Genomic DNA, 20,306 nt, shown 5'->3' on the forward strand with positions numbered 1-20,306 from the left:
GCACCAGGCACGGCCCGCTGGTACCCGCACAGCATCCTGGTTTTCCAAGCAGCGTGTCCTTAGGTGTCCTCCCACGCACTGGGACCGTCTGGCTGAGGTTTCCCGTGCCCCATTCACGGCCAGGCAGCGCTGGGATCCCGGCAGTAGGATCTTCTTGCTCTCCATGCGTATTTTTTGGCTGACCCCCTCTTGTTTTTCCTCCATCCTGGAGCCTGAGCGCGCCAGCCGAGGAGCGGCTGTACAGGGAGGCTGCCTGCCAGGCCCCCGCGCCGGCTGTGAAGCCGTAGGGTTTATGGCAGCGGCAGCCCCGTGCTGGGCTCACGGTGGTGGTTGCAGGCTTTGAGGTGGGGACCTGGCATGGGGGGTACATGGGGGGTACCCGCGGGATGTGCTTGGGGGTCCTGGCAGGTACCTCTGTGCCTCTCCTGCTGCCCATCCCCAGGGAGACAGGGACACGTCTCCATGCCCGTGTGGGGCTCAGGGGGGTGACCCCACAGCTGGGATTGGGGAAACGAGATGGGGAGATGTGGGGTACAGTGCTGTGGGAATACTGGGGTGCAGTGCTGGGTGATTTGGGGTATGGGACTATGAAACGTGGGGTGCAGAGCTGGCAAGTGTGGGGTGCTGCAGTCACTACAGGGCAGGAAGCAGAGACATGGAGCAGCAAGGGGAGTCGTGGGGTGGGAAGTGCTTGCAGTGGGGCCAGCCTGGCTCCCCAAAGCTCCCAGCTTAACCAGCAAGGCCCCAGCAAGGTACCCAGCTGCAGGGGCCCAGAGCAAGGGACCCATGGCCACCCCCCCCAGACAAGAACCACAGGGACCCGCAGGGTCCCCTCCTGCCTCACTGGGGCTGGGGTGCAGCCCCAGAGAGTTGGGGTCGATGATGGCCTTGTTCCCCAGGACCCTCCTCCTTGTCCCCAGCCCTCTCCACGGCACAAATCCTGCTCCTGCCTGTGCAGAGCGAGCAGAACCAGGGGGCTCCTATAATTATCATCATGCTCTAAATAATTCATAGCAGCATTACTCCAACAAAGCCTCTCCCTGCCCCAGCTCCCCTGGCAAGCACTGGCTGGCTTTGGGGGTGCCATAAGAGGGGGGGGGGGGCAGGCTGGCTGGGGTGGTGGGGTGGGACAGAGGGGTGTCTGTCACCTGCCACCTGCTGCCAGGGGTTGAGGGCAAGTTGGTGTGTGTGCCCGTGGGAGCACTGCCACGATCCCCACTGCTCCCCCATGCTGTGTGCCTCAGTTTCCTCCTTGTCACAGTGCCGGGGATGCTGGGGTGAGCAGCACCAGCAAGAAGGTTTCACCGCCTGGCTCAGAACACCCCATCTTTTACGGGGGGTGTCTCTGCACAAGCACACAGCACCCCGATCCCTCCAGCCGTTCCTGCAGGGCTGGATTTGCCTCCAGGGAGTCGAGACTCCATCCAGCCGGGATCCGGCTGTGGGGCTGAGCGCTTGCAAGGCCGGGAGCAGCGAGGGGTTAAATGCAATAAAGCCTGTGTGAAACTTTTGGCTGGGGAGCTGCAGGCAGAAAGTGCATTTGTAGCCGCAAGTGGCCGCCTTGAAGACGATCCAGATCTGTCTGGGAGCCGTCTGCTGCTAAAACCCTTTGATCCACTTACTTCTCCCCGGGGAGCTCCCTGCAGCTCTGGTGCTAATGCCCCCGTGGCGACAGGGGCTTAGCTGCCAGACGGATGCAGGAAAGACCCCCCCTCCGGCTGCCAGGGAGCAAAGCAGCCGCAAAAAAAAAAAAAAAAAAAAAAAAAAGAGGGGGGGCAAAAAAAAAAAAGAAAAAAAAAAAAAAAGAGGGGCTTTGGGACACAGGAGTGATATTACCAGGCTTAATCCATGGGGTGCTGGGGGTGCCTGGGGGTGGGAGCAGGTTTGGCTGTGGGTGGGGGGGATGTGAGGGATGGAGGGAGCATCCCTGGGTGATTGCCGGGGCGTGGGGGGGATGGTGGTGCTGTCACGGGGAGGGGTTTGCATTGTTGATGGCTCCCCAGGACTGCAGATCTGGGGGCTCCCGGCCCTGTAGCCGACTGTCCCCGTGCGGGGCCACGTGCACGGCTCGGCGTGAGGACGTACCGCTCGGCAGCCAGACCCGCCGGTGATTTTGGGGGTGATGAGGGGCAGAGTGGCTCTTCTGCTTGGGTGAGCACGCCCCTTCTGCCTCGCTGCCAAGCCCTGGGAGCAGGATGCACCTTCCCAGGGCGGGGAAGGTGTCGGTGGCACGTGTGGCTGTAGGGATGCTCTTGGGGACGTGGTTCCTATTCACCCTCACCCTGTACGGCCCCACAGCCCGGGTTTGTGGGGCCAGAGCTCTGGCTTTGTGCCCAGCTGCACCCGAGCATTTGGGGATTTATCCCGATGTGTCTTTGTACCCGTTCCCAGCGTGCGAGGCACTGGGATCCCCATGCCAGCCGTGCAGTGCCGAGCCAGTGGGCATGAGGATGTCTCTTGGGGTCAGTGAAGGTTTGGGATGTGGGGAGCTGGGTTTCGAGTCAGCTGGGCAATGTTTGCTAGTGGGGAGGTTTTTCCCACAAAGAAAAAGCAAATTTGGGTCAACTGGCCCAGATAGCAAATTGTCTGAAAGGGGAAGGCAGAAAAAGCGGCAACACTGGTCAGCCAGGAGCCAGCTCCTGTGGGGTTAAACGACATATCGACAGTTTTGGTTTGCAGGGAATATTTTGCTTTTACTATAGGCAATGTTTAAAGATGGAGAAGCTGAAATAAGCTGTTGTACTGGACCTCAAATACACATTTTCCAGTGGGTGTAAGGACTTGAAGGATGTGCTGGCCTGTGCCCTGTCCTCCCCCCCATCATGGATGGGTTTCACCCCTGCAGCAACGGGGACGGGTGTCCTCGAGGGGTCCCAGGAGGGGACCAGTGCTGGACAGCATAGGGAGTGATGGGACCAGTGTGGTGCTGGACCCTGCGAGGGGAGACATTCGTGTGGGCTGTATCCTGTGCCCCACAGAGTGCACACGGGTGAGTTGTGGATGGACCCACCAACCACAAGCTGCAGGACGGGGCTGGGGGCAGGAGAAGGGGCACAGTGTCCCCCTCCCTCCTGGGGGATGGTGTTTGGGAGCTGGTGCTCTGGCAGGTGCCCGACGCTGCCTGTGGTTTCGGAGATGCCGGGCTGCCCTGCCAGCAGGACGGCATTGCCTCCGCCACTGCCAGCAGCCCTGGCTGCACTCGCGGGGAAGGAAAAAGCCATTGAGGCGTCAGCAGAGCCAAGGCAGAGGCCAAGGGACGGTCACGGCCGGGGACAGTCGCGGCTGGGTCTGGAGGGCTCACGGAGGGGCCAGAGGGGTGGGATGGAGGTGTGAAGGGAGGCGAGCGGGGAGCGAACAAAAGCTGCATTGAGTGACAGCGCCCGGCCGCCCCGCCGCCAGCGGAGCAGGAGCCTGGCCAGGAAAAACAGGGCCTGGAGCGGGGAGCACATCGTGTCCCTGGCTGGGGCCGCCGGGGCCCTCGGTACATTCTGTAGCGGAGGAAGCTGGCGTGGGGACGGGCTGGCTCGCCGGCTGCCGCGGCGCAGCTGACCCCGGCGGGGAGAGGCGCGGGGGGCTCCCCTCGGGTGCTGCACCCGCCGACCTCATCGCTCACCAGGGCTAATTGTCCGCGTAACGAGCCCCGCTGAGACGGGCCAGATCCCCCCCCCTTCTCCCACCCACTTGCTCCAGGGGTTCGGAGGCTCCTTGCTTCTGGGTCAGCGCTGGGGGGAGGCAGTGCTGGGGTGGGGGGGGGACGGGGGACGGGGACCGGCTTGCAGACAGCGAGTGGGCGCCGTGCCCAGGAATTCGAGGATGGTTTGCAGGCTGCGCTGCCCAGGCAGCAGCGTCTAATTCAATTAAAGCTCAGTGTCACGAAGCTGGGAGGCCGGCAGCGTGTGGGAGCCGGGTGGGGGCCCCCGTGGGGAAGGCGGCTGTCTGAAGGGCTGCCAGGACCCCTGGGAAACAGCCTGGACTTCAGTGGGCTGGGGGTGTCCCGACCCCCCCAACCTCTGCTGGGAGAGCTGGCATGCCAGGTGTGGGATCGTACCCAGGCTGGCACTGCTGGCAGGTGCCCACAGCCCGGGGACCCCGTGGGGCTGCTGGAGGTGTCACCCCCCCGTTCGGAGGTATGGAGGGGACCCCGGTTGCTCAGACCCCTCAGGATGAGCTTCCAGGTGACAGGAGCTGAGAGCAGTGACGTGTGGCTTCCCATTGCTTCCACACCTCCTTCCTCTGCCCCCGGCATCCTCTGTCCCCCTCCCCGGCGCTCCACCCCAGCCCTGCTGCAGTGCCCACCCCCTCACACCCCCCAGGAAAAAAATAAAATTAACGACCAGGAGGGCTGATGGGGTTCAAGCCCCTGCGGTTCAGGGCATGGTCTCCCTGCAGTCTAGAGACAATTTGTTCCTGGTGGTCTGGGCACTGGTTCCTCCTGCCCTTTTTTGGACATTTTGTGAGCACCTCCCCAGACACCTTTTTTTGTTGGCTTTGTTTCTATGTGTCTGACTCCTCCAACTGAAAGACAAGACCCCGCTGGCAGCGTGGACCCAAGGAGGGTCCTGGGGCCACGAGTGCCTGCAGCAGCGAGCAGCTGAGCCCGGCAGCCTGTGCCATCGCTGCCAGTTTGCAGGCAGGGCAGCTTTTCAGGGTGTCTTGCCCCAGAGAGACTCATCAGCACTAAAAAAACAGCCCCGAGGGTGCTGCATGACCTGACCTGGAGCATCTCCACCCTCTCCCGGTCCCGCTGGCAGGAGGGGAACCGGTCCCCTCGCAGCACCCATCGCTGGGGGTCACAGTGGCCCCGTGGGGCTGTGGCAGCGCTGGGCTGGAACCGGCTCCTCCCTTGAGCGGCACTGGGACCGGCTGCTCCAGCTGATGTAATTTTTGCCATTACAGGTAAAACTGCTCTGCCTCGGGTGGCGAACTCCTCTGAGACGGGCAGGAGGGGGATTGTTGTGATCCTGTTGCTTTGCAGCATCCTACAGGGAACTGCAGCCTCCCCGGGTGTCTCTGCCTCCTGCTCCGGCAGCGGCTGGTTGCCAGTTCATTTTCAGAGAGGTGCTGGGGGGCCGGAGGTTACACCATGCATTTCCCCACCCCAGCAGCCCCCCATTGTACCTCTACTGACTCATTTTACCCCTGGTCCTGCTGGTTTTATACCCGGTCTGGAAGCATCCCTGCAGCCTGCCCATTGCCTACAGCCAGTGTGTGTGCAAGCACAGCCCAGAGACCACCATGGTGGGCTGCAACTGTGGCTTTCCTGCCACTCCATGTGATCAGATAGGGCTCGGAGAAGGAGGACACCTTGCCTGGGGTAATGGTTTACCCCTGGTGGGGGCAAACAGCTGGGATTTCCAGCTGGGGAAGTTTGGGGCAGCACAGGAAATTTTGGGGCATCCCCCGTGCTTGTGAGCACTTGGAGGGAAGAGCAGAGACTGTGCTTAATCCAAAGGCAACCCGGGGGTGCCCTGGGGGGGGATCGCTGCCAGCCCCCCGGCAGAGCACTGAAGGATGTGCTGATGTTGGGGAGGCTGCAGGCAGGGGAACGTGTCCCTGGGCATCACTGCGGGGAGACAAAGCGAGCAGGCAGCAGCGGGGGGGAGCGGGCAGCGGAGCCTCGGATGGGGCTGGAGGGCGGCCGATCCTCTCTCCCTGCTGCCACCAGCCCAGCAGAGCAGCCCCGGGGGGGGGTGGCAATGTCCCCAGGGGGAAAACCCCCACCAGTGCCCCAGAGAGTGGCAAGGTGGGGGGCTGACCCTATTGGGGCCCCGAGGGCACATGCCCATCTGGCACAGGGCAGGGACCCCGTTTGCAGGAGGCAGAGGAAGCCAGGGTGCATCGCTGGGCCCCCCCACCCCCCCGCCTTTGCCACCCCCCCCTTACCTGCGGGATGTCTCCTGCCGTTTCCCTGGCAACGGCGATGGCATCCCGAACACCTCGGGCAGAGTTTCCCTGCCTCCCCTGCGATGTCATCCACCGTTTCCCGGGTAACCCAGCATCCGGGAGCCGGCTCTGGCAGGCAGGTAGAGGAGAACCTCAGCCCCCCCCCACCGCCTTCAGCTGTGCCCAGCCGTTCCCCACCCGAAAGCAGAGCACGGGTGGAAGGTCTGTGCCCGTGTGGTGGCCCGTGCTGGCCTCGGGGGGCCTGTGGCCGAGCAGTGGGGCAGAGTTGCTTTTTCTAGACACGGGGATAAGGCAAATGGCCCGGCAGTGCTGGAGGAGCAGGCAGCCCATCCCACACAGAGCCCTGTCCGTGCTCTGCTGCCTGAAGGGGCCTTGAGGGTCTGCCTGGCAGTGGAGAGCCCGGTGAATGGGCAGCTTGGGAGGAGAGGCACAGCTTGGGGACACGATGCCCACACTGTGTCTCACCCCATCCCTGCACAAAGGGCTGGGGACTGTGGCTGGGCTTGTGGGGAATCGGTGTTCCCAAGGGGAGAGTAACCAAGGGAGGTTGGCAAGTGTCCAGGACAACTGATAATTCCCTTTCCTGGTCACCTTTGAGCAACTGGTCTTGGCAGGAGGCGTTACCCTCCAGGAGGGAACTGATGAGGCATGTTAAGCATCCCACTCTGTGCTGGTCCTGGGGCCGTTTTCCTCCAGGCGATGCCCTTCATGCCATGAGCCTGTCCTGGGATGAACGCACTGAGCAAAAAGTGTCCTGGCAGCTGGCATTGTCCCCTTGCTCTATAAACAGCTTTTCTGCTCATCCCCAACAGCTTTGCTCCATTCCAAGCCCTAGTGTCAACCCCTCCTGCTCCCAAAGCAAGTCTTTGAGAGACCAGAAGCCCCACTAAATTCCCCTGCAGCAGAGTTAAGCACTGGGTCCTGGGACAGGGACGAGACGGTGGCAGCCCCAGGTGCTTTTCCCACCAGTGGATCAGGAGCCTGGAAGGTCCCTTGATGATGTGGGGGCCCCAGCCCAGGTGCTGAAGTGGGTGGGTGGGGATTGTATTTGGATGAAATCAGAGCCTGTGGCGTGGCAGTCACCAGAATTTACTCATGGATCCAGGGAGGTGAGCTGGCTGGGGTTTTTGGGGGGAGCCATGGCCCTGCTGGCAGCCAGCCCCTCTCCTGCGTGGCCCCTGCTTGGGTGCATTGCCTCGGGCAGGGGCTGGCTTGCTGTGCCCTTGCCTGTGCTGCCTGCATCCCTCTCCTTGAGCCCCCAAGGCAGGGAGCTGGCCCAGGGAGGGTCCCCCCTTTCTGAGCCCACACACGGGCTGCAAGCACGTGGGTGCAACCCTGCGTGCGCGAGCGAATGTGTCGGTGGGGGGGTGACCCTGGGAGTCCATAGGCTGCCCAGTGCCTTGCTCTGCGGGTGGCAGGACTCAGGGGCAGGGCTGTGCAGGAAGCCCAGCGACCCAAAAAAGACTCAGCAGGTGCCTGGAGGCTGCAGGGTGCTGGATGTGCCTGTGAACCCCGTAAGTGGGAAGCATCGGGGTTCAGGAGCCTCCTGCTCCGAAGGGTTTTACCCTGCCCTGCAGTGAATGGCACGAGCCCCCATGCTGGCCAGGGCACGGATCGGGGCTTGCAAGCCCACCCGGCCGGGCAGCTGATGTGTGAGGGGGAGGCCTCCCCTCCTCCCGGCTCCCTGCGCTGTGAGTAAGCACCGGCTGGCAAGACCCCGGCGCGAGGAGCTGTGGGGGCGGCGGGGGGGGTGCCCATAATTAGCAGGTGCAAAGCAAGCTGCTGCTGGTTGGGGCAGCTGAGTCACTGTGTGTGTGCCTGTGGGGCACGGGGGGGCTGCAGGGGGGTGGGGTATGGGGGGGGGGTGTGTGTTATGGGCTTGTGTGTGGCTGGGGGGGGGGTGCACGTGTGCAGGGTGGGTGCATGCTTGTGTGTGGCTGGGAGAGGTGTGTGACACCCCGCTGCAGGCTGGTGACATCCTGGGGAGGGCTGTGCGACCGACCCAGCTCCGGCTCAGGCTCCTCCAGCCCTGGGCCAGTGGCTGCTTCCTCAACTCCCCCCCCCTGGGAAAATGGGGCTTTTTCCAGAGTGCGTTTGCTTTTGGCTCCTGTCCACCATCAAGTGGGGGCTGGGAGCCCCCGAGCAGCTCGCCAGCTGCCCCCATGGGGCACTGCTATGGGTGCTTTTTGGGGCTAAGCGAGGCAGAGCAAGGATGGACCCCCCATCCCTCTTCTCCAGGACCCTCTCCCACTCACGAGCCACTGCCAGCTGTGAGCCTCTGACCCTGCATGCCGTGCAAGTGACCCCTGAAAGCATCCCCCCTCGGAAAGACCCACAGGACGCCCTGGGGTGCCATCACACCCCCACACACACCCTGCTCCCCCTCTCCACGGGTCCTGCAAGCTGTGAGCAGGGTCAGGACACGATGCCTGGGGAGGGCTGGGGCTCCGGGACGCGGCAGATGGGTGGGGCAGGGCTGACTCCTGGAGCAGTGACTGTCGAGCAGCTCTGCCAGCGACCCCCTCTGCCACAGCCCCCTCCGTGCCTCAGTTTCCCTTGACCACAGGCAGCCTCAGGCTGTGTGGGTGGGAGCAGCATCCCTCCTTCCCACAGCTGATGGGGCTGAAGCTGCGGAAATGTCCCTGGGGCCCTGCGGTGACCTTGCTCTGCTTGCGTGACTGCGGTTCGCCAAGCGTGTGCTGGGGGGGGGGGCGCTTCAGGATTCGATGAGCACGTCAAGCGGGATGCTCAGGGCAAGGGGGCTCCAGCTGGCCCCCCCAGCGTTCTCGCCGTCTCTCCCAACGGGGTCTGCGTGTGGCTGGGGCCCGCGTGGTGCAGCCCCGGGCACAGACTGAGACTTTTCGGCTGCCTGAGCAACATGAAAGGCACGGCGGGCTCAGCCCCGCTGGCAGCTCCTGTCCCGGCGCGTCTCGCCCTGGGGTCTGCGTGTTCGTGCGTGAGTGGGAGCACAGAGCGGGGGCAGGCAGCTGAGCCTCCCCGCCTGCCTGGGACGAGCAGGCAGCAATTCGCCTGCTGTTGTCACCGGCGCCTGCTTGCTCCGCGTCACCGGGGGGGGGGGACAGGGCTGCTTCCCAGGGGCTGTTTCGGAGGTGCTTGATGTCCCGGGGGTCCCCGGAGCAGAGGGGACCACACTCGGTGGCAACTCAGCTGTGCCAGCATCTTCAGGTTGCCTTTCCCTCAGGCAGGGAGCTGGTGCGTGGATCAGGACCCGGTGCCTTCGGGCTTGCCTGAGCCAGGGAGGGACACCAGTGCAAGGCCATTTCCCGCTGTGTTTCTGGCTGTGCAGGGACGTGGTGACAGCTGTGACAGTGGCACAGGCCACTGCTTCCCTTGTCCCCATCCTTGCAGGATGCCAGCTTCAGGCGTGGTGCATTCACCCCCCGCCGATGGGCAACCGCGGGGGTCTCTGCTTCCTGCAGTTCCTGCCTGTCCCAGGTGGGCTGTGCCGCCGACACGGGCCTTTGTGCCCTCCGTCTCCCATGCACACAGGGGGAAAAAAAAAGGAAGTTGGAAGTGGAAAAAAGGATGTTGTGTGTGTTTTGGGGGGGTTTCTGTGCTGCAGCGTGTGCCGGTGTGGGGTGCTCTGTCTGGAAGGGCTGGTGTGGGGCCAGCTGGCACTGGTGGAGGGGACGGGGCTGGACCCAGCGCCCAGCCAGCCCGGGTGGTGCTGGGGGATGCCCCATCTCACAAGGCTGAGCGGGGAGGAGGGGCTGGATCTGGCCCCCGGCCGGCATTGCTGGGGTGTGGAGCAGTGTCCTGCGAGAGGGACTGCACTGTGGGGACAGCAGAGATAGCGTGGGAGCCTGCCAGGACAGGCAGGGGTGCCGTGGGCTTGACTGGAGCAGGTGGACCTGACATTGCTTTTGGCTGGAAACGGCTCATTATTTTCACAGACATTTTTAAAATAGTGCTTCTTGCAACATTTCTGCACTGTACAGCAGGTCCCCACGACAAATATTCTCTTCTCACTCCCGTGCCCCACCTTTGGGGCCTAAAACCTGCAAACTAGTAACAAATATTTGTTTTCTTGACCAACTGAGAATTTTTTATTGGAATAAAACTTTCATGAAACATCTTTCAGCCAAGAGCATTTGGTGACAGGGATGCCCCCACTGTCCTGGCAGCTCATCTGGTCTCCGTCCACCTCGGGGCTGAGAGCCCCAGTGCTACCAAGCCTTTGCCTTCTGTGCTTGCTGGCGGCAGGATGAAATCTCTTGCAGGTATTTGCGAAGCAAAAGGCACCTTTCCATGCATGGCCAGACCAGCCCCTCATCTCCAAGCCCCACATCCCCATGCGTCTGCCCAGTGTCTGCTGCCTTTGCCAGGGAGTTTGCGGAGCACAGGGAGCCTGTCCCTGCTCTAGCAGCCAGCACAAACCTGCTGGGGTCCTGGGTGGGACACACAATATCAGGAAGGGTTTGGCTTTGCTCCGTGGGCCCCTTGAGAGACCTGTGGCTGGAGCTGGGGGACACAGCACAGAGGGACTCACTGCTCCTCTGAGCATCCCTGTCTGGATGGGCCCCAGGGGTGGTGTGGGGCCATGGGGCAGGTGGGGAATACCTGGAGCAGAGCGAGTCCTTGGGGGACATGTGTGCCCCAGTGCATGGCCCTGTGTCCAGCACTCTGTGCTTTTTTGGGTACAGTCCAGCTCTGATGTAGATCTCAGGCTGAAAAACAGGGCAGCCTTGGCCGAACAGACACGGAGGAAGGATGGGGCTGGATGCAAAACCCTCTGGGGTTTGGGTTTGCTGCTGCTGCTCGGGTCAGGGTGGTGCTGCACACGGTGGGTGCGTTCGGGCAGGTCAGTGGTACCAGGGTGACACGTGGCTGGGACCCGCGTCTCTCCCAGGTGGCCAAGTGACCCAGAGGTGGGGTGTCACGGCACCCCACAGGGCAGTCGTCTCCCACAGCTCTCCGAGCATCCCAGTGTAAAGCGGGAAGGTGCAGGCTGAGCCGTGCTGCTGCCCTCGTTTTCCTCCTGCGGGCTGCAGGCACTGGAGAGGAGGCGGGTGGTTTCTCTCCCGGGAGCAGCCAGCTCCCCTGCCCAGTGGGGTTTCGACCCCCACCGTGGTGGCTCAGCACCCTGCTTGGGGTGCCTTGTGCATCCCTCATGGGTGCTGTGTCTCCCCGAGGTCTCAGCGTGGTTTGATCTGCCTTGCCTTTGGATCTGGAGCAGTTCTTTCTTCCTCTGGGTGTGCTCAGTGTGGGTGCAGGCTGCCTGTGGGTGCTGGGGCACACGTCGTCCCCAGCCAGCCACAGCCCCGGGCAGCGGGGGGGCAGCCAGCAGGGAGTTAAAACGGTACAAGAGGAAAAAGGAGTGCAGCTGCTTTAATTATTTGGCTGCGGTGAGAACTTGGTGTGGAGGAAATTGAACCCAGGGGAAAAAATACTGTAATTTCATGCAAAAATTACATGGCAGGTCTGAGTGATTTACTGCAGCTATTTTGGTGGCCAACTCTGGGGTGTAATTAGAGTATTACTGGATAAGTGGCTGATGGTGGAGAGGGTCTTTCCAAGGTGTCTCACCTGGTCTCATATGTTGGAGAGGAGTCCAGGCAGGCTGGGACCGGGATGCTGGGAGGGGGCTGGTTTGTCCCCAAAGGCAGGGGAGCTTGATGTCTCCAGCTGGACATAGGCACCTTGCAGAGCATCCCTGGCTGTCAGGGCACCCTGTGGCTTTCCAGCACCCTTGGGACCCTTGAGGGAGGCTATTGGTCTTATCCAGCTCTGGGGTGGCTTATGCAGGGGGACAGCATGGCCGTGCTTGTGTGGGTCCCTCGGGGAAGAGGATGTGCAGGCTGAGCCTTGCCAGGGAACTGTGCTGGGGGGGATTTCTCAGCATGTGCCTTGATGTCACGGTGTTTTCCGGGGAGCTGGGAGAGGAGGTGGGAGAGCATCAGGGTGCTGTGAACAGGGAGGCTGGGGCTGGCTGGGCACTGTGCTGGCCTGGGAGGGCAGGGGCTGCCAGGGGCTCTCATAGTGTGCTGCAAAGGGGGCAGAGTCTGGCCCCGTTCTTACCCCGTGCGCAGCAATCCCCTGCTGCTGCCAGCCCCCCAGCCCATCACCGCGGGGCTGGGTATGAGCAGGGCGAGCGGCAGGGGCTGGCACACGGCCCCCAGGCAGCGCCGTGCCCGGCAGCACCGCGAGGTCCCCTTGCCATCTGGCCAGGGCAGGTGGCCCAGCAGCCTCTGGCTCTGCCGCATCCGGAAGGCGAGCGGGTGGCTGCGCCAGGGCCGGCCGGCTCGGGGGATGTACGACACACGGGCACAGCTTGTCTGGTCCATAACCCCCCTTCCCTCTTGGCATCGCGTTACAGGGCAGGGATACGGGACATGTGTGGGGCTGGGGGCAGGCAGGAGGTGGGCAGAGGCTCCCGGCTGTCCCCTGCCTCCTGCCAGCCCCGCGCTGGCACCAGTGTGCAGCCTGCAGGCAGGGGCCCCATAGCCAGGGAGTGCGTGGGGCCAGCCCATCGCCTTGGCGTCGGGGCAGGCTGCAGCACCAGCCCAGCTCTGCCTGGGCTGCGTCTCTCGGTGGCACCCAGTGCCGAGGCGAGCCTGCAGCCACCGTGCACCCACCGCTGCGTCCCTGCACCCATGCAACGCCTGCCTGCTTGCAGGGTGCTGGCAAAGGCCGGGCTCACCCAAGACATCCCTTGCTGGGCTTGGGCCTGGGCTCTGCACCCCAAAAGTGCAGCCCGTGCCTTTAGCAAAGGGAGACTGTAGGGACAGAGACACCGTATGAGGGCCAGGCTCCCATAGGAGGGTCCCCAAGCTCCCCAGCTCTCTGCCTGCTCTCTGCCCGCTTCCCCGGGAGGTGAGCGTGCCTGCTCATTATCTGCAGCTGCCCTGGTGTGATCTAATGAGTCCTTTGGGGAGCACATAGGGCAGGATGGGAGGTGCTTGGGGGGATTCATGGAGGTGGAGGTTCTGCTGGGGATGCGGAGGGATTACTGCATTACATATGGTCCCCAGGGCTCCTCCTCTGCCCCTGTGGCCCTGCTGGTCCTTCCAGCAAAGCCCAGTAGCAGCACCAAGGATGGACAGTCCTGGCTGGGAAGGCAGCATGGTCCCCTTGGGGTGATGGTTGGGGCTGCTTGGCAGGATAGGACTTGGGGCAGACACCTCTCTCACTCCAGCCACACTGGGGACTGGTTCTTCTGGCCCCTCCTGTCCTGAACCAGCTCCATGGCTGGAGGAGGAGGTGTGCTGTGGTTTGAGCTACCAAAAAAACCCACCACTCACTGCAACCCACGACAAGGTGTCACACAGAACCCCAGCAAAGTCACAGCAGGTTTGGTGGCTGTTCTGGCCCCATCAGGAGAAGCCCAAGGCTTTGGCCAAGGAGGGGAGCAAACCAGAGAGGGGAGTGTCCTTGAGCAGGATGTGGGAGCTGAATTTACCATCCAGGTGTCCCTCCAGCACCGAAATCACCCGATGCTGGTCCTGATGCTGTCCCTGTGCATCCATCCCCCTCCCCTTGGGCTGGGGGGACCTGTCCCCCGAGCCACCTCACTGGAACCCAGTGGCCAAGCTGGTGTGAGCCCCACTGGCCATAGTGGGAAGCGGGGAAGAGGCTGTCCCACAGGGGACGGGCACTGTGGGTGCTCCCCGGGATCTCAGTGAGGTGCCTGGGGGATGGGGACAAGGCAGGACCCACCAGGACAGGGAGGATGCTCCTGCTTTTGAAGGGGACACGGAGTGATGGCAGCTGGCTAAAATAAACTGGCTGCCATGGCAACGGCAACACTCCCATTGCAGAACTGGGTAGCAAGCAGCTGTTTGGCAGCAGCCGTAATCAGGGCCGGGAGAGGGATGCTCGGCTGCGCCTGCCGCCTCTGCTTCGGTGGCAGCCCTGTCACCCCCGGGGTGGCTCCAGCCTGGGCATGGGGTGCCTGATGTGCCCAGTCTGCCCCCTGCCAGCTCCATCCTGGCTGTGAGGTGTGCGAGGGCTCTCTGTGCAGCAGGGGCTGAGCCAAGCACCCACCCATGGCTTGGCACCCACCTGGGGCTCCCCGTGCTGATCCAGGGTGCGTGGGGGCTGCAGAGTGGGGATGTCCCCGTGGGCATCCCTGGCCAAGGGCTGTGGGGCAAGTGCTGGGCATGGGAGGCTGCCTGGGGGGCATGGGGAGCAGCGTGTGGTTTGATTTGTGTCAGTTGCTTCTCGGGTGGGTTTGGGAACCACTTGCAGAGCTCGTGGTCAGGAGGGGAAGGGAGGCACCGAGCCAACTGCGAAACACAAACTCAAATGCCAAGTCCACAGGGGCAGCGAGGGGGAGTGCCGTGCCAGGGTGTGCAGCCAGGGCTGCTCCCGGGGGGGCTGTGACAGGGGTCAGACCCGCTGTGAGCCACGGGGTGTATGGCAAAGGTGGGCCAGGACCGGCATGGGATGGGCTTCACCTTGGGGACCCATCCGGCCGCCACAGCACCCATCTCTGTCCTGAAACCTGCCCCAGAGCTCAGGCAGCCACAGCCAGGCTTGGGATGGGGCTGGTGAGTCCTGGCAGTGGGCTGGGGTCACGGTGGCAGTTTCCACCCGGACCTTTTCCTTCAGGAGAGGTTGGTCTGGGGCGCGCCAACACCCAGCCCCAGGGAATGGCAGAGGGGCATGGGCAGGGGGCCGGGCACCTGGCACAGCCTGGCCCCATGGTGCGGCTTCCCAGCACCACTTCCACACCCCAGAGCACGGGGGTTTGCCTGGAGGCATCCTTTAACCCCACGGCAGGGTGGATCTGTGGGGCAGGGCAAGGCTGGAGCACCCTGCCCAGTCCCTGCCAGGCTCTGCCCCACTCTGCATGGAGAGGGGGTGGGGGGCTCTGCAGGGAGGGGGGGCTGCAGCATGGGGTTCCCAGCTGCCTCTCTCCCCCCACCCTAGCGCATGCCTAGGGGGTGATTAGCGGCTCCTAATGAGATGCCGGCTGCGCTCCGAGCTGGCTGTGATGCATGAGGAGGTGGGAGATGCTCTGGCCATGCTGAACAGCCTTCGGGCTCCTTGCGTGTCAGCCACCTGCGACGGCGGCCTGGGATGGACACGGCCCGTCACGCCTCTAATGGGCATTTGGTTCAATTAGCAGCACGTCAGACCTGCTCTGCTCCGGCAGCGCACTGACCCGAACACACTCGCCTCCGCTCGGCAGCCGCCGGCGAGACCCCCGCGGCGGGGAGAGGCGGGTGCCCTCCCTCTGCCCCCGCCGTGCCCTTTCGGGGGGCACTAGGCAGCTCGTGCCGCCCCCCCTGCCCAGCTCCAGCAGCGGTACCCCAGGGAAGGACATGCTGGAGGGGGGGCACAGCCCCAGCTCCCCGAGGGCAGGGCACCAGCTGGGGGGGGGGGGGGGGCAGCAAGGGGGCCGCGGGTGCCCAAGACAGTGTGAGGGGCTGGGGGGCGGGGGGGGGTTATGGGGCATCGCAGGGGGGTCTGGCTGTAGGGTGGGCGCTGCGGAGAGCTGGTGGAGCAGTGCAGTGGGTTTGCTGTGGGGTGCTGCAGAGAGACGTCTGTGGGACACTACGGGGCACAGCATGGGGTGCTGTGGGGCATTGCAGGGAGCTGGTTTGGGGGCCCTGCGTGGGGTGGTGCGGAGGGCTGGCTGCGGGGCGGCTGCGGGGCTCTGCAGAGGGCTGCCTGCGGGGGGAGAGGGCAGAGCAGGGGGGGTGGTGGAGAGTGCTATGGGGCAGGAACAGTGAGGCGTGCTATGGGGCAGCGCCGAGCGTGGGCTGCGGTTCTGGAGCAGAGGAGAGCCCGTGTACATGGCAGCTGCTCCAAACTGCCTCGCCGAGCCCTGCGCCAGGAGCTGCTCCTTCCCGGCAAGCTGGTGTGTGCTGCCCCAGCCCTGGGGGCAGCGGGGAGGTGGGGAGATAACGGGGGGCTGCCCACAGCAGAGAGGCTGGCGGGGACCCACAGCCCTCCTGAGCCCAGCGTGCGGCTGGTGCCGGGCTGCAGCCTGTCCTTGGGGAGAAATGCCAGAGGAACCTCGTCACGCCTTCGGTTGGATTTACAGCCGCCCGGCTGCCCTCGCCCCTGGCTTTCTCCTCCGTGCTGCCTCCCCCCCACCTGGAGCCTGTGCTGGGTTCACCCACCCGTGCTCGAGGGACTGCCGTGGGGCGGGATGGCGTGCCTGCAGCCACGGGAAGCGACGGGGAGTCTCCCCGTGCTCCCTGCCTCGGGCACGGCGCAGGGACCTGGCTGTTGTCAGCGTGGGGCGTCCATCCCGGTCATGCCAAGCTGCCATCCCCCAGGGGATGGTGCCAGGAGGCCACGGTGATGGCCATCGTGCACTTAGCTGCCAGTGCCCATGGGCAGTCCCATTTCTTGGGTTAATACGATGTCTTTGGGGGTCTCACAGGTGACTGTCCCATGCCACCGCCACCCCTGCATGGCATCCCCTGGGATAAGGCACCACTGGGGCTGTTGGCAGCCTCTGCCCCCTGGAATATTTCTTCCAATGCTGGCAATTTTTATGTACGAGAAGTAAATAAGCATCAATTAACCCCTGGAGCCATGCTCATGCTGCTGGAGAGCAGCTGGCAGAGTGCTCGTTAGTGGCCCTGTCGCTGCTTCCTCCTGGTAACCAGCGTGCGAATCTCTGCCAGGTAACGGGCTCATTAGCTGGACGGACCAGCCGCCTGGACAGACACACAGACAGACCCCTGGCTGCAGGGCTGGGGCTCGCTGGGGGCATGCGGGATCTCTGCGAGCATGGCTGGGCTGTGCTGCCGTTGGGAGGGGTAGGATGTGTGGGGCGGAGACTGGGGTTTGGGGTGGTTTTGCTCAGAAAAAAACAGGTGACGTGGGGACAGCAGGGAGGGGTGGCAGCCCGGGGACAGTGATGGGGACAGCAGACTGGTGCAGGAGATGTGAAAGGGACAGGGGCAGCTCAGCAGGGCTCCCTCATTGCTCTCCTCAACTCTGGCCAGGACCAGGGCTTGTGCAATCCTGCTCTCACCTCAATTGCATTTGTTTCCCCACTCCACGCTCTGCTTGGGGCATGCAGGAGGATGTCCAGCCCCTCCTTGCACCTCAAGACCCATGGGTACCCCAAGGCTGGAGGAGTGACCTCCAGGATGTGCTGCTAGGGTGCTGCTGGCAGTGGGGATCAGCAAAGTGCTTGGGATCCTGCAAAGGGCACCTTTGTGCCCGGCTTCAGTGCCCATCCCGGGGCTCCACCAGCACCGGGCACAGCCTGGCCCAGCAGCTTCTGCCTGGTCAAAAGGACCCGGGGGGGGGTGGGGTGGGGGGTGGTCTGGGGAGGGGAAGCGCTCCCAGCAGCCGAAGCATCATCACTGCCAGATGCAAATTGATAGTCAAGTCACTCATCCAAACAATAGGGTCCGGCTAATCCTTTTACAATGGGACTAATTGCTAATCAGACCGATTTCACACTGGCTGTTCCCCTGACAATGAGGCTCCTTGGAGAAGGGCTCCTGCGGGGGGTGAGAAGGCTCTGTGGTTGCCCTCGGCTCCCACCAACCCCCCATCCCTGTGCCAGGCCCTGCGGCAGGGTCCGTCTGTGCCAGGTCCCGGCAGACGGGCACCGGCATGGCACCGGGGCCTTCCAGGTTGGCAAAACATCCATCAGCCGGTGGCCAGGGCTGGCACAGGCTCCAGCCTCATCCTCCCTCGGTGTCAACCATCTCTGAGCAAGGCTTGGGTCCACCTACATCACCCAGCAGCCCTGGTGCCACCTCCAGCCTTCACCTCCGCTACCCAGAGCATCCCCTGCCCCTCCGCAGAGCTACGGGGATGAGGGCTGGTGCCTGAAATGGTGGATGTCATCCCCTGGCACGGGCTGGGTGTGCGCTGGGGACTGCTGCTCCTTGCCGTGTGTTGTTTGGGTACCGGGGGGCTGTGGTGCTGTGGGGGACCAGGATGCTGGGAGGGTTTCAGTGCTTTGGTGAGGGGCCTGGGTCATTGGAGCGGGGTGGTCAAGGAAAGGATGCAATGGGGACAGACAGATGAGGAGGGAGACACAGCAAGGGTGCAGGGCATGGCCAGCCCTGCAAAGGTGCAGATTGCTGCAAGAAGTGGTGCAGGGCTTGGGGTTGCAGGCCAGAGCAGTGTCGGCAGCGTTGTGGGGACCCTGAGACTGGCACCAGCCTTCGCCTGCTCCCCCTGCACCCTGACAAAATTTGCCAGCCCCTGGTGCACACCCCTGCCAAGGCAGCTGCTGTCGGGGAGGCTTTGCCAACCCTGATATCCCCCTGCACATCCCTGCGCTGGCCGGGAGCTGAGCCCCACAGTTTGGGCCATGCAACCACATGCTGCTCCCTGCCAGCCCGGGGCTGGGTGCTGCGGGGTGCCGGGCGCTCGGGGGGCTGCCTGGGGGGCTGCTGGGGCGGTGATGGGTGAAGCAGGTCCCTGACTGCGTGCTGTTAATAAGCTCCTGCCCCGCCCCCCTGCCCCGCTGCCCTGTGCTGTGCACCCCGAGCCGCGGCCGGCCGAGCACGTCGGGGTGCTAATGAGGAGAGAGCCCGGCTCGCTGCGCCTTGCATTTAATTGCCTCTGTCTTTTGGCTCTTAATGAAGCTCCACTGCGAAAGAGGCAGCAGCCTCCTCTCCCCTCCTCTCCCTTGGGCAGCCTGACCCCGCCAGCTTCCCCCCCCACCGCCCCCCAGCCCTGTCCCCTGCCCGACACCAGCCCGGCCCTGGGTCTGTGGGTGATGCTGGGTGCCTGGGTGCCCTGGGCTGGAGCTGCGAAGCGGGAGGGAGGCAGTAGCAGAGGAGGAGGTTAGCACCATGCTGAACGTCACCCTCCATCTAGCTGTGGCGTTCCCAAACCCACCCAAACACCGGCCCCTCTCTCCGTGCTCTGCATGGCAGTTTGGTCCCAGCCGCAGAGCGCTGCCGCATCTCCTGCCCCCGGGGCTGAGCAGACCCGGGGAGCGCTGGCACGGGGGGAGCAGGGCTATATAGGAGGTCCCCAGTCCTGCGGGGGGGCCCAGCAGCAGCCGGGCATCACCCCAGCGAGCCCTGCTCGGGTGTTCCCCAGCCCCCCGGGTGATGTGTGTGGGTGCAAGGTGACACCACGGGGCTGAGCTGGCTGGTGGCTCCGGCTCTGCAAACGTGATGGCCACATGCTCTGGTCCCTGCCGCTTGCCCCGTGGCTCAGTGGCACAGAGGGGAGCCTGGATCATCCTGGGGCTCAAGGGAGAGGTGTTTGGGGGGTCAGGGAGAGCTCTTCCTGCCAGGCAGGCTGGCCCAGGGCTTGGCTTGCTCCAGCTGAAGGCGATGAGCGGCGGCGTGAGCAGCAACTGCCACGGAGGGCAGCGCGTGTTCCAGCCTGTTCCCTGGTCTGTGCCAGCCATGGCCTGTCCCCTCCCCAGCTGTGCATGGGGCCGTGCAGGAAGGGGTTAACGGCTAGCCCATACCTGCAGTTGCATTTTAAAGATGTGAAATTAAAGCCCGTAATTTATTCTCCCCACACACGAAGGAGCAATTAGTTCTAAACACGGCTTAATCAGTCAGCGCGAGATTGATTTCTGTAGACTTGGATTTGGTGGCTGCTGGCGAGGAGCCAGCCTGGGAGCAATCTCCAAATAAATGAAGTGCAGAGAAGTAAGCCATTACATAATATGATAGATGAGGCTGGAGCTCACTCGCCTCTTCATTAGTATTCCACTGTACACTGGCAATGGCACCAAACTTTCTCCCCAGCACCTTGGTTTCTTCCCTTTCCTTATCCCTCTACCCCTCCTGCAGCTCGGCAGGGGCAGGAGGAGCTGCTGCCGAAGCCTGAGCCCGTGGGCTGTGCTGGAGCAAGGGTCTCGACACTGTGGACTGATGCTATTCCCCGGGTTCTGCATCTTGCCTTTCCCCTCAGGACCCTGGGGGAACTGAGGCACAGGGAGCTGGAGCTGCAGATCAGCAGCAAGAGGCAGATGTCCTCACCCCCTCTCTTCCCTTGGCCAGAGCTTTGAAGGCATCTCCCCAGGGTCATCTCAGCCTGTCCCCTCATGGGTTTGGGGATGTTTGCGCTGGGGCACGGCCCCTGGTGCAAGCTCCCTGCCTCCTGCAAGGGCATCCCCGCTCCAGCCAGCGAGCTGCTCAGAGCTGCAGCAGCAGGCAAGAGCCAAGAGAACCAGAGTATTGCTCTCGGTAGGAAACTCCCTTGAGATGCTGGATGGGGATACAGGGAGCCAGAGGTGTCTGGGGAGAAATCAGTCCCCAGGCAGCCCTTGTCTGGGCAGCGGGGGTTGGAGCTGGGTTTCCAAACCCACTGTGCGGAGGTGCCCGGGCCTCTCGGTGCCATTCGTCCCTGCAGACAGGCAGAGAACCAGATCCTCTCTGCCTCTGGCCCCTGGCCCTGCTCTCAGGGTGTGACAGGCATTTTGGGGACAAGATCTTGCTTCCCTGGTGCTGACACGTTGCTTGGGGCTGCGGTGGTGCCGACAC

General features: G+C 63.5%; 1 protein-coding gene across 1 annotated transcript in view; it reads left to right on the top strand.

Moving 5' to 3' along the window:
- FOXO6 (forkhead box O6) overlaps window positions 1-20,306 on the top strand; it is a 38,918-nt gene that overhangs the window by 12,907 nt on the left and 5,705 nt on the right. The window lies entirely within an intron of this gene.

The sequence above is a fragment of the Tyto alba genome, unplaced genomic scaffold (assembly GCF_018691265.1).
Source record: "Tyto alba isolate M040663 unplaced genomic scaffold, T.alba_DEE_v4.0 Super-Scaffold_20, whole genome shotgun sequence".
Classification (NCBI taxonomy): domain Eukaryota; kingdom Metazoa; phylum Chordata; class Aves; order Strigiformes; family Tytonidae; genus Tyto; species Tyto alba.